This window comes from Xyrauchen texanus, chromosome 32 (assembly GCF_025860055.1).
Source record: "Xyrauchen texanus isolate HMW12.3.18 chromosome 32, RBS_HiC_50CHRs, whole genome shotgun sequence".
In the NCBI taxonomy this organism is placed as follows: Eukaryota; Metazoa; Chordata; class Actinopteri; order Cypriniformes; family Catostomidae; genus Xyrauchen; species Xyrauchen texanus.
The window spans coordinates 18,564,085-18,580,276 of NC_068307.1; the positions used below are offsets into that span (position 1 = coordinate 18,564,085).

Below are 16,192 nucleotides of genomic sequence, written 5' to 3' on the forward strand. Positions count from 1 at the left end.
TAGTGTTGTTGCAGATTATCAACACAAGACTCCAGATATAAATGCAGACCATATCAATTAAGTCAGCAGGACTTGTTGCTGCCATACAGAGAACGTGACCTCTGCATTGTTCTAGATACAATAGCTGCATGATAGAGGGTGCAACGGAAAGGTATTGAGATTGTGGGAACATTCGATGAGGAAGGCGATTGGAGAAGTTGATTATAATCAACTTGAGTTGATGATCATAACTCCCAGGAGGAAACAAATTTTGTGAGCATCTAATTTCACGGGTATTTGCAGAATAATTTGCACTGATGTGCACTCACACTGACATGATTGGATTAGTCAGTACATATAATGAAATGTCTGGCAGTGGCCGTAAATTCACTAGTCATTTCTATTGATGGCCATTATCTATTTACGTTGCACACATTGAAAAATATCCATCTTTTCAAAACCAATTCGTGAGATAACCCGCAGCATTCACAGCAGATTGCAAGGTTAAAAACTTGTGTCAAACACTGTTTCAGTACCTACTGAAAATGTAATTCTCCCATTTATTAATGTTATGCAAATTTGATAAGGTCACTTTTTAAATGCCCACAGAAAGAACAACTTTCTACTTTGCTGATGAGTGAGTGGCCATCAATGTTTAAAGGTATTAATTATGTGAAACATCTCCTAATGAAGCTAAAAAGAAAGAAGTTTACTTTTCCAATTAGCAGGGTTTGGAGAGCTGTTTTTGTGCAGTCATCTATAATGGAGACAGCAGGTCTTTGAGCTGAGGTGCCAATGCTTGGATTAATGAGTTGCGGCTGAATTAGGCTGTTGAGAAAATCTGCTTCAAACCTGCTCTCTAAGTGATGTGGCAAAGAGACACCTTCGCAACTTACCAGGATATCCAACCCACATCCTATTTTTACACATGGAGACAAGTACACACAAAAGATTTGACACAAAACTGATTGCTTCCCTCTGTGTGCCATGAAGCAACAGTCATAGTCAGGACTCCATAATAACATTACAGTACATCAATGATTTCTCCTGAAAACCGCTGAAAAGCAATGGTTAGAGTGATTGGTTGTCTTAACATAAACATCTGATAAACTACATGCCCAAAAGTATGAGGACAGCCGATCACCACACCCATATGTGCTTGTTGAACATTTCATTGTGTAAGGAGCTTGAATGTCTGTATCCTTGTTTTATGCACCTACTAGTAGTAGCTTTAGCTAAAATTAACCAAAGCCATTAACTAGAATGAGATAACCACTTACTTTTGGCCATGTAGTGTATCCATCATTTCCTGAGGGTCTTACTAGGGAAATGGATGCGTGTGTGATTTCCACTGGTAGTCATTCAATAGCATTGGCTATATTCATCTGCAGTAATTTTAGACCCAGTTTAAAACTGGTTTTAAGATGTGTTTCAAATGATCTGATCATAAGTGGTCAGTGCTAAATACTGGTGTAAAGGGGGTGCAAAAAATATATCCACATCAAATTTGAGGTGTTAACTCCTCCCTCATGTGTCAACGACAGCAGCGCAGCATCACCCTCAGCTGTCATTAAAACACTGCACAAAAACAAGAGTTTTAAACTTTGCCTGTTACAGACAGCTGTAAAAGGAAATAATCATCAGATCAGAACATTTAAAAAAGCACTTACATATACAGATACAGGCACAAGATCTTCACAGATCTTCTTAAGTGTGTCTGATATCAACAAACAAGGACACACACATGACAAGCACTCATATGAAGCATTACTGGTACTCCACTATAACAGTGAGCCTTTTTTGCAGTAAAAACTGACATAGTGATTGATGTATTTTGTCATGAAATCAGAGACCCTCTTCTCAAAATCCCAACACATCTAGATGTATGAATTAATGACAAACACTGACCTATGCCGTAACGAGAACTGTGTTTACTCCTTAACAGAATTAACAGCAATATTTCACGCAAAGCATCCCGGAACAAGGTGGATAAGTTCCTGATCATATGTACATTTCATAATCACACATTTACATTTCTCTACATTTCAGTGGCAGAGTTATATAAATAGATAAATTGGCTTTGGTGTGTAATACAAATATTTTGATGAAGCTATTCTTACAGCAACACTCCCATGGCCAGCTGACTCATTGGCACAGCTGCAGGAAAACTCTTTCATCTTCAGTGATTCATCTTCCTTGATTATAGGTTACTTCTTTCCCCGAAAAAAACATTGTGAATTCTCACAGCTCAAGGTTTAATATGTATCTGTCCACAAAATATACAATAACATTGAGATATCAGTGGGAGGTTTGGGTTTTTTAATCTAATGAAATGTAAATATTTGCAGTTCTCTGAGCTCATATTTTTGTGTTTTTTCACAGATAAACAAATTATTGTATTCTGCATCTAAAATTAGCAGCAATTATTTACAATTTATAAGGCTTAGGTCTCGCTGTCCCAAAGCAATACTGCTGTTCCTGTTCTTAACTATACTGCCTCGTAAGATATTGCGTCTTGGCCAGATTCAAAGGTAACATTGAAAATCCAAGATGATGGATTAAGCTAAATACATTGTATTATAAAGATACATATAATACATTATTACTGAAAAGTATTGATTAAAATAGTTTAAAATAACAGAAAGCTAAATATTTTACCCAAAATGAATGTGTGTTCTGTATATTTATGCTCATTCAAGTATTGCATTCCTTTCAGATGTGAATCAGGTATCCTGTGCGCTGCGTGTGAGGAGTGCTATTTAAGTATTTGGTGCATTCAGTTGCTGCCTATGTACAGTGGAGCATTCCAAATTGGGCTGGTTGAGATAGTTAATCATTTTGTTGCTGTATCTAAGGAAGTTGATGGCCATATGCAAAAGGAAATAACAATCAACCATTAGTCTTACTGAATGCCTTTTGCAGAGATTTGGTGCTAAAATGCTAATAGAACATTAAACAGCAAAAAGTCATAAGTAAATTCTTACTCTCATAAAGTTACCACAAAACAGGGCCTTGTTTCACTGTAAGTAGGTTTTAGAATCCATCTTAAGATTCATCTTAGTTTTGTGGTCTGTTTCCCAAAGCCATCGTCACTTAAGTAGTACTTGAAACTGTACTGGAGTAATCGCAGAGTGCTAAGAACATCGTCGGGAGATAGACATGCAAACGCCTGCAGGACAATTGCGAAATTACACTTAATACACTTAATTTAATGCAGGTAATGTTGAGGTACTTCCACTTAATTAGGGTAGGTAACCGGTTCCATTCTTTAAAAAATACCAGAATCGTGTATTCTTCATAATTTTCGGTTCCAGTAATGGTTCCCCTACGGATATTTACCTCCTACAGCATAAAACACACAAATGAATGTCTCTAATAAGCTGACTCTGTTGAATCTCCAGTGTAAACCTAAACAGCTTCCGGTATAGTCCAATTCCCGAAAGAATGACTCCTATAAGAATGTTACTTTGAATCTACAGCACGAAAGATATGCCACTTCCAGTATAATCTGGTATGGTATCAATCTTACACTGATATGCAAGTTAAGAATGTCCAACACTAAATGAAATAAGAACTGTAGAAGCCTTACAAGCTTTAAGTACAACATTAGACAATAGAACAACTGTCTCTAAAACTGTTGTAATGTCATGTTTCTTTAATCAAGCAGTGCAGTAACTGACTGGATGTACATATGGCAATGTTTAATAAAAGCTACATGAGTTTTGTAATACAAGGAATTTTATTTAAACTAACCAAGCGATGGCGCAGAGGATGACAGCCGTGTTGCGAGCTCCTACATAACTTTTTAGTTTTTAATGTTCTTAGTTCAAGTTGTTTTTGTTTTTAAGGTGTAATCAGTGTTTTTGCTTATGACAGACAAACTATTGTAGACACAACGGACTGTTTACAAACACAACAGCGGAGCTCTTTGTTTGGAATGTGCAGCTGCGACCGCGGAAGTGTAGCTGGAAAAGGGGAAGGAGAGCCGGCATCTTTATCAGGGTCAGATGCCACGACAACCAACCTCCACTACCCAGCATTCTTCTAGCTGGGCGTTCAGTTTCTGGATAACAAATCGGACCACTTTTCCGGTCTGCTTCTGCCCACTTACAGGCAAAAACTGAAACAGGAAGCTCCCACCCTCAGAACAATCCAGTGCTGGTCGGACCAATCAGAATCTATGCTACAGGACTGTTTTGATTACGTGGACTATGAGATGTTCCAGTCCGCCTCTGATGATGACATCGAGGTCTACGGAGATACTGTAATGTGTTTCATCAGGAAGTACATAGAATATGTGGTGCAGTCCAAAACAATACAGATCTACCCGAAACAGAATCCATGGATTAATGGCAATGTTCATTCGGCACTTAATGCATGGACATCTGCTCTTAATTCCGGGAACACAGAGGATCCACAAAACCATCAATGCAGCCAAACAGCAATACAAGAACAAAGTGGAAGCACAGTTCAACACCACCGACGTGAGAAGTATGTGAAAGGAAATCAACATCATCACAGACATCAAAGCGACTAAACACTGCTGTGAACACCACTGCTTCTCTTCCGGATGAGCTAAACACTTTCTATGCTTGGTTTGATGAAAACAACATTGCCTCCAAAGAGAGAACTCCTGTGTCCCCAACACAGCAGATGTTGGTTCATACTTACTGTCTCTGTAGCAGATGTAACCCAATCTCTCAAATGGTTTAATATTTGCAAAGCTGCAGGTCCAGACGGCATTCCGGGCTGTAATCTCAGAGCATGCACAGATCAATTAACTGGTGTTTTTATGGACATTTTCAATTTCTCCCTTTTCCTGTCTTTGGTTCCCACATGTTTAAAGATGTCCACCATTGTGCCCATACCAAAACATTCAACGATTACTTGCCTAAATGACTGGCATCCTGTTGCCCTAACTTCCATCATCAGCAAGTGCTTTGAGAAGCTTTTCAGAGACCACACCTGATCTGTGCTGCCTGCCTCCCTGGACCCACTACAGTTTGCTTACAGAGGCAACCACTCATTGCATTTACACTACACACAGCTCTTTCCCACTTGGAAAAAAGGAGCCCATATATGAGAATGCTGTTTGTGGACTACAGCTCAACATTCAACACCATGCCCTCCAAGCTTGATGTGAAACTCTGGGCTCTGGGTTTGAACAGCTCACTGTGCAGCTGGATCCTGGTCTTCCTGTCAGGCAGACGTCAGGTGGTCAGAATGGGCAGTAACATCTCATCACTGATCCTCATCACTGGAGCCCAGCAGGGCTGTGTTCTCAGCCCACTCCTGTACATACAATGATGAAACAGCCTACAGAGAGCAGGTGCACACTCTGACATGCTGGTGCCAGGAGCACAACCAAGGAGCTTGTGGTGGACTTCAGGAGAAAAGACATAGAACACAGCCCCATCTCTATCAATGGAGCACCATTGAGAGTACATGTCTGCCTCTCCCCACGTATCCTCTTCATCTCTCCCCCATGTTCGTAGGAGGCGGGGTGGACCACCGGCTGACAGAACGGCCGGAAGACAGCGTCTCCCCTCCAGAGATTGGGGGGGAGTTAGTCAGACCAGTTGTGCCCCGGCCTGAATCGGGCGGGGAAGGAGTGTGACGAGGAGGAGGGCATGGCCAGGCCATAATGGAGCGTGGCCGGCCCTGAATCAGCTGATCAGTGGGAGAGCTAAATATGGGGCAGCCGGAGATGCCGGTTCAAGTGAGAGATGCACACAGCTGCATTGATTGCATGTGTGTCTGTGTTTGTTTATGTTTGTTTTATGTTGAGTTTCTTATTTAACTTTATGTTGACTGTTCTGCCGGTTCTCGCCTCCTCCTTGCCCAATCTTTACCTGTTACAGACTGTTAATGCACACCTGTGACCGAACATTCTATATTAAATCTGAAATGTGGAATTTCTTCAACACTAGTGTCACTAAATGGAATGCAATCATAAAAACTGTTTCGGAAACTATTTCCGAATACACCCTCAAAATTACACTTACTCCAGCCATAGCTTGGTAATTCACCCACATTGCATTTTAAGAGGCACCAGCTGCATCAATCAATGGAAAGAAACACCAAAAACAACATTCACAACACCTCGCAGGCTGATAAAACAAAGTATTTAAGAGACAAAACTGCTGTACAGTACAAACAAACCCACTGTTCCTCCGTGCCGTGCTCATGAACGGCACCACAAGCGACCATTCATCACACAGGTACTTAGAGGGGAAAAAGAGAAAGAGAAAAGATGTGAGTTAAAGGAAGTAAAGGGGGCCCTAAAGAACTAATAACATACATGTCCATTACTCTTCATCAGCACTAGAGCAATAGGACTAGCATTAGTCTACATTTCTTTCTCTCTCTTTCTCTCTCTATCTGTCTCCCTTACACATTAGGCCTGTCATCAAACACATACAGCAGAACAATCAAGGAGCTGTGAGTGATGGAAATCATATCTTTCATCACACTACAGAGAATAGGTCAAAACTATCTCTCAGAGCACTCTTGCAAGTTTAGAAGGATAAATATGAACTGTTGTTTACTCAGCAACGGTGAGGTCCAAAGTCTGACATAACTAGTGCAAATTCCATTTTGCACTTTGAATGTTTTTTATTCTGCTTGTTGAATTTATTTAACCCCTTAAACTCTAAAGGGGGTGCTATATCGTGAGAAAAATTTACGCTTTAAACGTTAAGCATTTAGACGTACAGCATTTATGTTACTTAAAATTACTAAAAAAGGCCTCAAAACATTCACGTTGAAAATTAGCACCCAAGAGGTAATGGAGTAGAAATATTTATATAAAGAAGCACAGCTATTGACCAGGAAAATAAAAAATGGCACTCCATGTCAAAAAGGTTGCAACCCCTGCCTTAGGAAGTTCTCTAAAAAATGAGGCATTGTTTACTTGTCTGTGAGCTTGCTTGGCTGAATATTCCAATGTTGGATCTTAGATGTCCAGAACAAAATATGCCATCCAGAAGAAAAGGCATGCAAATAATCAGAAAATATGTTTTTGACTATTGATGATAACATTTTATATCATCACAAATGGGAGGATCTCAGCATTTTAATGACACCAAGATTGAGATCTAGGTATTGTAAGATAAGGTAATGAAACAACAAGAGTGGTGCTTGAACTGAAAATTAGACAATGCCTATATCTGTGAGGGCTAAAATATATTAGAGCGCCATCTACACTTCAGATGTGTATATTGTGATGGAGAAAAACATTTATTTGTCCACAGTATTTGTGAATGGTGAACTTATACATTTGAGTGTGAAAAATTGCGGGTGGCAGCCCAAAAATGCATCAGAGTTTAAGGGGTTTTAAAATGAACCAGTGCAACAAAATTCCAGAACATTTTGTCACAACTTTATTTAACTGTTTTCTATGCAAATGGGAGTTTACTTTTAATTTGAATAAGGACAACAAGAATACTTTATGTGGTAACCTCTGAGAAATCTTAAAAATACAATTTTAAATGTTAAAATTAAGTGTTGTTTTATGTGTTTCTGTGTAAGATTAATATAAATGGGAATGTTAGTGTTTAAAGTTGTGTTATGTTGATATTTAGAAGAGCTTCTGTTATGTTGGAGTTTTAGGGGTTACCTTTTGGTGAAGAGTTGAAGTTTGAACTAACAAGGTAGATGTCACACATGAAATTGATTGCTCATTTTACAAAGAAAATCTGTGCTAACCAATTCAGCCATATTCTTTCTAATGAACATGTTTGTTTTGGGATTACATAATAATTTTAGGTTAAGAAAAATCATTTTGAGCACATGGAACTACTGTCTAGTTCAGCCAAAGAGCTTCTTTTTTTTTTTTTTTGAGTGTGGTATCTGAGCACAGTTTGAGACATCTTCTGAAACACAAGAAGAGATACATGATTACTAGGGTGATTTTTCTTTTGTATTAAATAAAATTAGCAATGTATTATTAGTTCACAAATAACAGAAATATTGCATAACCATAGTATTTCCCATGCTTCCATTATATACTGTATCTAAATGCAGTTTTAAAGCTTTAATATTTTACGCCTTCTGGCAGATGTGATTGGTGAATTCAAAATCTGTAATTACATATAAAGCACATCCTGGACTTCTCAGAGTAGAAACCAGGAGCAAGAGAAATGAGGTGCAAACAAAATGCAATTTCTTTCCTGGAGCTAAAAATATTCTCAAACTCAAATGCCAGGCTGAAAATGGGCTGTACGGAAAGGTAGCTTACTATGCTTTAATACACATCTGCATATTGCAGATACACAATAACAATCCTCAAAGGAGCCGCCACTATCTAGTTAAGGTTCTAAAATAGCTGGTCGCCATACCAACAATGAGGTGTATCGCTTGTGACAGTGTTTGTGATGTCTGCTGTGATGCAAACTAGCGTGATTCTGGGAGACACAGCCAATTTAAAATCTCCCTCATTACATGCAGAATTCATCAATCATAAAGTCTCCCTCATTACATGAAGAATTCATCAACCATAATTCGTAACAAACAAATAAATGTCTTGTTTGCTTTTAACAAATTTGACTTTGAATGTTTTTAAAAGGCATTCAAATTTCAAAGATTCTAAGATTTTATTTCATGTTTTGCATCATGATTTTGATAATTAGATTGATGCTAAAAGGAATAGTTAACCCAAAATTTAAACCTATTTTATTACTTGCCCTCAGTTCAATCCAAACCCCTATGCTGTTTTTTTTTTTTTGTTTGTTTGATTGTTTGTTTTTTTTACAATAGAACAACGTTTAAAACAAAAAGTTGTTATTCATTGTTAATCTTCACCTCCTCCAAAGTTTACATTGTCAATGTTGATTTTGTTTCTCTTTCATTCTGGCAACAAACACAGGCTAGCATAAAAATTCAGGGGAAGGAAAATAATAATAATAACGTAACTGTACGGCCGTAGTCAAAATGAACTGCATGGCAAGAACTGCATAAAACATTCTTCAAAAATGTCACTTTTTGCATTCCAGAAAAAATAACAGCATTATGGGACGGCATGAGGCTAAGAAAATGGAAATAGAATTGATATTTTTGAGTGAACTATTCCTTAAAAAAACAGTGGCTTTCTAAATGCAGGAATTGGAAAATGCTCACTCGCTCCCTCTCGACTCTGTCTTACGCATTAACCTGAGAGAACAGCAATACCGGCAAATGTCACATCTAACAGCACTTGACAAAAAATCATTTAAAATCTTCCATTTCTTTTGCTTTCATGTAAGCTGCTTGTAAAATGCAAAGCAGAAATGAAGGCTCGTGTGGATATTAAGATGCCCTCATGAAACCCAAATCAGACAGTTAATTCAGATAACGGTCTCTCAGTGCACATACACTGTTTTGGCTCAGTTGTTATTAACAAATATATCTTATAAATGGCTGCTTAAACTGCCTAGCAATCCTGCTTTGTAATGGGCTTAGAATTAACAGGAACAACACAATCATTTCTGATAATCATAAGTATGGTCACAAACTCTTTTTTTTATAGAAATTATGCAAATTACACAGTAAAACACAAATATTTTCAAACATTATGTACCCTGTTTAGGGGTTTTTTTCCACCTCAAATGGGCTGTCAGACCTCTCCATAAAGAGGCAATCCATCCCTGTCTGCTCCTCCCTCAGTTTGCAAAAATGACTGGAAAGTGCATTAATGCACTTACAATGGAAGCTTCCCACCCAAGTATCCAAGAAGCAGAAATTTGAAGTCTGTATTTTTGATAAAGAATTTACATGAATTCATCAGTTAAAAAAAAAAAAGCTTGGTCTTTAAAGCTGTAATATTATCTAATACAGATTGATCTCACAGTGAATTCGGAAACAGTCAGTGAACTTATCTTAATCTAAACTCAGTCTGTTCTTACTGAAATTCGAAACACTGCCCCAGGGCTGGACTGGGACAAAACTTCCAAAATGTTGGGGCTACACGGTTCCCATATTATCCAGGTGTATAACAGAAAATTAAATGTGGAATTCAAATGGTCCCACGACTCGTGCTGTGTGTTACCACTGGACAGATTCTTCAGCCATATTTAATTGGGTAGCACCATTTTGTCACACTTTTGAAATATTTGGCTTTTGGTGTTTCCCATGCGCAACAGAAAATGCCACTTGATTGCTTCGCAGATCGGCCCACTGCTCAACCAACCGGCCTACTACTCGACTGGCCCACTGGACAAGCTCCAGTGCTACTTCATCGCTCGTGAGGCAAGCCATCATAGAGACCAATTCCATCCTGAGAAAAGAGATGCTCTGAACCGGGGAGAGCTTACTCTTTTTCCCAGTTGACCTGAAACTCCAACCGGCTGAGGTGCCTGAGCACCAGGTACCTGTGCGCACACAACGAGAGTGAGCTAGAATCAGACAGTTGTCGAGATAGATGAGGATGCTAATGACCACTTCACTTAGCAGGGCAAGGGCTGCCTCTGCGACTTTCGTGAAGACGCGAGGGGACAGGGATAGACCGAAGGGGTACACCCAGCCCTCGAAAACAAACCGCAGAAAGGGCCTGTCTACCGCAGCAAACCAATCTTGATGCTGAATGCTCGCTAAGATGCGTTTCTGCTTCAGCATCATCAATGGGAGTCTGTGCAAGGCCAGGTTCAGTACTCACAGGTCCAAGATTGGCCGCAACCTACCACCTTTCTTGGGTACGAAGTAGGGGATGTAAAACCCCTTCTTCATCTCGGCTGGAGGGACAGGCTCTATTGTGTCCTTCCGGAGAAGGACCGTGATCTCTGCACGCAGGGCGTTCTTGCCCTTCACTGATGTTAAACGGACACCTGGCAACCTGAATCGCATAGCCAAGACGGGTGGTCCTGGTCAGCCACTGTGATGGGTTGGAGAGTGCAAGCCACGCCTCCAAGCTCCGGGCAAGGGGACCAGGTTGACAAATGCATCGGAAGTACTGGCGGGGGGGAGCCTGAGGCACTGTGTTGAGGGGCCTCGAATCCCAAACTCACAGTCGTGATGAGTCTGGGAACATCATAGCACTTAACTGGCTCCGGATTCCCACCACGTCAGGGACGGGGGAAATCGTCCTCATTGTCCATCACAACCGCCCTGGCCTGGGTGTATTTCTGCCACAAGCAGAAAGGGTGCAGGACCTTGATCCGTGCCGGGGCAGGATGTGCTGAATAGCCTCCGTCTGCTTCTTAATCACCAAGAACTGCTTGGCAGTGTTCCTCGACGGTGTTGCTGAATAGGCCAACCTGGGAGATGGGGGCGTCAAGGAATTGTACCTTTTCAGCCTCCCTCATCTCAACCAGGTTGAGCCAAAGGTGGCGCTTACAGACCACCAAGGTAGACATCGCCTGCCCGAGAGTCCGCACCATGACTTTTGTCGCCCAGAGGGCGAGATTGATTGCCAAGTGCAGCTCCTGTATCAATCCCAGATTAAAACTACCCTTGTGCAGTTCTTTCAATGCCATGGCTTGGTACACCTGCAGGAGAGCCATGGCATGCAGGGCAGAGGTGGCCTGTTCAATAGCACATAGGCCTTGGTTTCCAGTGATGACGTGAGCTTATATGCCCTGGATGGGATTCTCAGGCGGTTCGCCAGGTGACGGCGCTTTGCTGGCACAAGTGCACTGCAACCGCATTATCCACCTGGGGAATCACTGAGTACCCCCTGGAAGCCCCACCATCAAGGGTAGTGAGAGTGGAGGAGCTCAGAGACCGGGACCGGGCAAAAGGCTTCTCATGCACCTCCGGGAAGAAAGGGACCAGCCCTGCTCTAGGCCCAGGAACCAATCATAAAGCCACAAGGGTTCAGGGCAGGGCAGGGCAGAGGTTTCTACTCCAGCCCGAAGCTTGCAGCCGCCTGGGCAAGCGTGGCCATCAGCCTGTGACTGGGGGACCACAACCGAAGGTGGGAGCCCAATCGAGTCCTCGATGTCAGACTGAACCAACCCACTCTCCGATGCTGCTATCGAGAGTTCATCCGCTTCTCGAGCCCCAAATGAGACCACAAACTAGCACTGAGACAAGCCGGCAGCCTCATCCCAGAACTCTATTGGGGCAAACGAGCATGTTGGGGAATGGGAGGTCCGTGGGGGGGATGCCCAGTGGAGCGGCTCCCATTGGAGTCCCCTCCCAGTGCTAACCGACGTGGCCTAAAACCCATAGGTAGAAGGACCAGCACGGGGACCCGCTGGGGGTGGCTTTCTATCTGAGGAAGTAATGGCACGACCGCAATGTTGCCATGGTCATACACTCATAGTACACTCTATACACTCTATGTGGGCAGCTCCCAAGCATGTGAGACAGCGACTTTTATACCTGTATGTCCGGGGAATGGCATGCAAATTCCACTTTCCAATTTCCATTGGCCTTTTCTCAAAGATCAGAGGTGTTTGGGGCTCCCAAGAGCAACCCCTGTATCAGATTGGGAACCAATTCCTGACTTGATCAGAGAAGGTTGATAAAAACCAGCTTTACATGCTATAGCACTATTGGGGATCTTTCAAAAATACAAAAGGTCCAATACATTATAAAAATGGCTGTTTACTTCAAAATAAAACAGTCCAGTGGCTTTATATAACACATATAACAGGGAATCTTAGAAACACTCAAGATAGTTTCTATTCAGATAGCAATCATTGGCTGACAAAACGATTGCAATTCTGTATATCGTCAAATTAATCCAGTCACTTTATATTATCTCCCCCATGCTTGCTCAGAATTGCCTCACACTTATTGCTTGTTACCTTTACACTAGCTCGTTATTCATCTTTCAGACTAGCACATGCAAAGCCACACTTGATCTGTAGCATTTTTTGCACTGAATATGCTCAGTGTTTTCCTCCCCTTTCTTCTCACACATCCCTCTTTCATCATCAAACCCGACCTGCGCCTCATAATTAGTGTGAGGTCCAATTTCCTGAAGATTAAAGGCAAAAAAGGTTAGGAAATGGAGGAGGAAATACAAAAAGAAGTTTTTGTTTGGTTATTTGGTAAGTTGCATTGAGGTGGTTTTGAAAAAATATATGTGGCCCAAAGAACAATTGCCCAAAGCAACTACACTGAATCCAAGGCCAGGAGGAGTGAACGCAGACAGTTTTTGGTAGGAAAGACTTGAGTTCTTTAGTTTGTTTGTTTGTCAAATATTTGATGTATTAAAATAAGCTGTAGCCTATGTAGTAATACAAAAACAGGAGAGTGTAAATAATTTGCCAGATTTTTACAGTTGACTGGGTAAAACTCCCCACCACAATGCTATGGTGTTGTGAGTGGTTGGCCAGGCATTACTTTGAGGCTGCTAATGTGTTCTGGGTGTTTTTAATGCATTGGGTGCAATGGGTGATTACTATGCCTTTACTAGGCTGTTGCTAGAGTGTTCTGAGTGGTTGGTACCTGACTAAGTCTGGTCTTTAGATGTGTCTAGGATCCCTCCAACAATGTAAGTCTATGTCATTTATTTGCCTGTTTGTTTTTCCATCTGCAAGTAAAAAATCGTAAGTCCGATTACAAAAATGATAGCATACCTCTCCTCAATAAGCCGCATGATTCAAGTTATTATTTCTGTATGTACAGGCAAGAGGGATGAGTTACATTTTGAAGTTGAATACTTTGGAGAAGGGGCTTGTTCAAATTCCTAAACCAAAGTATGAGCAATAGTAATAGTGCTGCTTGCCAAAGCAAATATGGAGAGGCAAATGTAGAGGCAGAACATGGTAAGAGTCTTGTGGACAGAAGGTTGGCTTTTCTTAAAGAAGCTGTGTAAATGATTTAGGAGAACTTATTAAACCATTGAAGATTGCTGGCCAGCCTGCCTTGAGCTCTCCCCTCCTGAGACATATGTGTGGTGGGACAGCTGGTATTTGCAGAGTCCAGAAAGGGGGAAATAAACACTAAAAACCTCTCATACCTTCACTCATACTGCCTCTCCATGTAATTAAACTCTGACATTTACATCTACTGCAACACATAATAGACCTCATTATGGTGGGAGGGTGTCCAGTACTTAAAGTTAGCTTCCTGCCATTTGCAGATGGTGCTCATGCAAAGTGAGTTAAAGCACACTAATTGCAATACTTGCGGGATACCCTGCAGCTCACTGTGCGGCAGACCTTATATAAAATGTTTGGCAAAGTTAAAAAAAAAAAAACAGCTGAAAATTTGAGGCACTTTCTAGGAATAGGGTACAAAACAGGGCTTGATACTCATTAATGTATCAGTGAAATGAGGTGCTTTACCCACCTATAGTCATCTTATTGGAATCATTTAATGACTTAATAAAAATTATTTATTTTTATCTGAGCGGTACAAGACTTGGTGAATGTTCCTCCACTTACCCTCTGAACATACAAAAAAATGTGGGCATGATTCGATAAGTCTAAGTGGCCATGAAAATAATTTACACATTTTGTCTTTGTGATCAAAATTGTCCCACCATTGAAAATGAATGGCAGCACAGTAGCTCAGTAGGTAGCACTTTTGCCTCACAGCCAGAAGGTCCCTGACTTACCCAGGGCCTTTCCGTGTGGAGTTTGCATGTTCTCCATGTGCTTGCATGGTTTTCCTCTAAGTGCTTTGGTTTCCCCCACAGTCCAAAAATATGCAGCTCAAGTGAACTGGAAACTCTAAATTGCCCATAGGTGAGAGAGAGAATGTGAATGTGTACATCGGTGTGTATTAGCCCTGTGATGGACTATCCACCTGTCCAGGGTGTTTTCATGCCTTTGGCCCGAGACAGCTGGGATAGGCTCCAGCACTACCCTTGACCCTGCATTGGACAAGCAGCTATAGAAATGGATGGATGGAAATCAGCCACAATTCAGGAAAAACACACACAGAAATTAAAGTTTGAGACTATTAATCATCCAGAGTGCAAAAAATACACACACACTCACACTCAAAAATTAACTGGTGAGACTATAACACAGAGCTTTTCTTTATTTTGTCAAATAAAACCAATAAATCAGCCACAATGCTAACCACACACACTCAAAATGAGGGGGTGAGACAATAACACACCCACAATGCAGAACACACGCACACACACAAACACAGAAAGAGAGAGAGAGCAAGAGAGATAGAGAGAAATAAATGGTTGAGACCAACACAGCCAGAAGGGAGAACTTAGATCACACACACACACACACACTCATGCACATACACGCGTAGAGAACAAATATCAAATTCTGAGTGACCCCAATGTACGGAAGTATACCTTTTCCACCGTGGGAACATTTACGCTTAGCTGCAGGTGCCTCACCTTCTAGACAAAACATGCATCTTTCTGTTATGGAAACAAAGACATTTTTCCCACAGCTCTTAGTTATAGATGTGGCCTCGTCGAGCCTTACTCAGAGTTCATTCTATAGCAGCATCATGGCAAAACACTTTACTGTTCAGGAGACCTCGCAGCCATCTACTGTGTATTATTGTCACATGATTTTCAAGTCATGTTATTTTTAATTTGTTCACCAGATGGCAGCGATCTGCCTCCAATACATGTCACATTCTCATATTTTCATAATTTTTCAACTTAGAGAAGTGTAGGTTTTTACTGTATAAATGTTTCATAAATTAGTTTATTTGCATACGCAAATCATTGGTAAAATTGGGTAATTTCATGTACAGTTAATAAGATCAAAATAGCATAAAATCTCAAGAGAAGTACTTGATTTTATTGCTATTACTTCAGAAAGAAGAAGAAATTGTATCATTATTATCATCATCATAAAAAAAAAGGTAAACACCTTTGAAAAGGACATTAAGGTAATCCATACGACTTGAATGGTAAATCCATGTCATCAATCCATAAATTCCTTCTGAAGTGATATGATCCGTTCTGGGTGAGAAACAGACCAAAATTTTACTGTTTTCACTACATATCTTGACATCTGTAGTCTCCTTGGTGCATTCATAAGAGGTAAAAGTTATATCTTATAATAAACTAAACAAAGTGTTCTTTGCACTATTTATAATAGACATTTAGGCCTACTATTAATAACTCCATTCTAAGATTAAATCAGGGCCGATATGCACATACTAAAGCACAATGCTTCAATCTCATGAGATAAATTTGAGGCAAGTTTGAGTAGTTGTGCCTGTATTTCTAACAACTACCATATATAATCTTTAAAAGCACCATTTAACATACAGCCCTGGCCAAAAGTATTGGCAGTGACATAAATGTTGTGTTTCGCAAATTTTTCTGTTTCAGTTGCTGTGGTGTTGATTCACATCT

The 16,192-nt window shown here is 40.7% G+C and overlaps 1 protein-coding gene across 6 annotated transcripts in view; it reads right to left on the minus strand.

The window, feature by feature from the left end:
- The window catches only part of LOC127626165 (copine-5-like), a 193,592-nt gene that overhangs the window by 93,727 nt on the left and 83,673 nt on the right, over positions 1-16,192 (minus strand). The window lies entirely within an intron of this gene.